This window comes from Populus euphratica, unplaced genomic scaffold (genome assembly GCF_000495115.2).
Source record: "Populus euphratica unplaced genomic scaffold, PopEup_1.0 scaffold1410.1, whole genome shotgun sequence".
Taxonomy (NCBI): domain Eukaryota; kingdom Viridiplantae; phylum Streptophyta; class Magnoliopsida; order Malpighiales; family Salicaceae; genus Populus; species Populus euphratica.
Genome location: NW_011501265.1, coordinates 34,886 through 37,076, shown reverse-complemented (window position 1 = coordinate 37,076; position 2,191 = coordinate 34,886). Strand labels below are relative to the sequence as shown.

At 34.6% G+C, this 2,191-nt stretch overlaps 1 pseudogene; it reads left to right on the top strand.

The window, feature by feature from the left end:
• Positions 1 to 356: 356 nt before the first annotated feature.
• Positions 357 to 839, top strand: LOC105117572 (22.0 kDa class IV heat shock protein-like; annotated as a pseudogene).
• The last annotated feature ends 1,352 nt before the right edge of the window (positions 840 to 2,191 follow it).

Sequence of the window (2,191 nt, the reverse complement as noted above, 5' to 3'; positions counted from 1 at the left end):
ATAAAATGATTTAAAAATATTAAAAAATATTAATCCAAAATAAAAAAATTTAATTAATTAATTAATTTTAAAAACATATTTAAAACACAAAAACAATAAACTTGCTACGAATGTACATACCCACAATCGAAAATCCGAGAAATTTCTATACAAGAATAAGAATTCACATGAAGTCTCTGGAACGTGGAGGAAGTGTCCCGCTTAATTAACCACAGCTTGCCACCTCATGGCTTATCGTTAATTATTGCTCTCAAAGCGGCTCGAACCTTCCCCATCTCGTAAAAAAAAAAAAAATTCAGCCCCTCCAATGCTCTGTAACTATAGCCTATATAAAGGCGGGAATGGACTCGTTCCATTTCAGACTGAAACAAAAACGCATTCTCGAAAGTTGTATCAGTCCCTTAAACCCTCTGAAAACAGAAACGAACAAACAAAAATAGAAGTTATAGAAAAATGAGGCAGCACTCGCTTGCCTTCTCAGTCCTGCTCGTTCTTTGCCTTTTTGGGTTCTCTAATGCATCTCTCCTGCCATTTTCAGACCGTCCTGGGAGTTTCCTGACTGATTTCTGGCTGGACCGTTTACCGGACCCCTTCAGGGTCTTGGAACATATCCCACTTGGTTTCGACAAGGACGATTATGTGGCACTCTCTCCAGCCCGAGTAGACTGGAAAGAAACACCTGAGGGTCATGTTATCATGCTAGATGTACCAGGAATGAAGAAAGAGGAGGTGAAGATTGAAATTGACCAGAATAGGGTGTTGAGAGGAGTGGAGAGAGGAAGAGAGAAGAAGAGAAAAAAGGAGATCACTGGCACAGAGTGGTGGAGAAATCACCATAGTTCACTTCCAAAATACCTCAAGATTTCAGTATACTATTAGTGGCCAAAGATCTTTGCTCTAATACCAATTTGTTGAGCAAGATTGATGAAGCAAAGCAAGAGCTCTAGATGTTTTCATGTATTGAGGCCTGAGGTCGGTAACACATGTTTGTGAGAAAATAAGGGATGTTTTTCATTTCGATCTTGTGATTTTGTTTTGTATGTGCCACCTTGATGCACTCATGTAATACGTACGTATGCCATCTATGATACTCATAATCTAAAAATATATATAAGACATGGCTTCTGTTTAACACCTTTTGTTGGCAAACTATCTTCGGCATCAGAAATTCTTATACATGGTATGATTTCTCGTTGTTGTTGATAGGCAGAATCCAGTGAGCGCATCTACTTCCTGACTCCATTTCATGTTTCTTTTTAATCCTTGTGGAGTTCTCAGTGTATTTGTATCCATATTTTTCAATGTATTTTTATAAAGTATGCTATTTATTTAATTTAATAAAGGCATGAAATAATAAATAAATAAAAAATCAAACAGAGCTGGAAAATTAGAGGGAGATTTTACAAGTCAAGGAAAATTTTAATTTACCACTAATCACAAGAAATAAAATAAAAAAATTTAGTATTATTTTTTAAATTTCATTTATTTTATTTTAACAGGGATCTCAACAATAATAGGGATTAGGATTATCTAATCCCATGCAAGTACTTTAAAAAAGGAGGAAAATAGCATTCTTGCCGCCCCCCGCCCCCCAAAAAAAAAAAAAAAAAAAAAAAAATCAATGCAGCCATTGTTTCCTCTACAGTTGACAAATCACCTTCGAAAACTCCTCATCAAGAGAAACACCATCCTCTCAAACGCATCATGTTCCAACCTTTCTCATTGCCACTTTGAACACTTTGTTTTAACCAAAAATTTATCGCTCACAACTTCCATTACATAACACATAAACCAAACTCATAAAACTTTTAACCAACAACCATAATCTCCACCACATTCACAAATCACGTTAGCCATCTTACAAAGACTGGCCATTGTAACAACAATCTCGTCCTCCCTCATGAATCACCAAATCAACTGTGTCAATCCACCAATCACAGCCTAAAACTTCTTTATTCATGGTGCATTAGCTACCCAACATACCAGCTATACCACATAATATCATGGTAATTATTCTTTTTGAGTTTTTATTTAAAGTGAAAAAAGGTCTATAAAATATATACACCATAAAAAAAATTATAACCAAATTATTACCACTAAAAATCTTAACTAATTTTTCAAAGTTCTAGGCAAATAACTAATCATATAACAAAGAAAATATCATTAAAATTAGTTGTATTGCTATTTATTT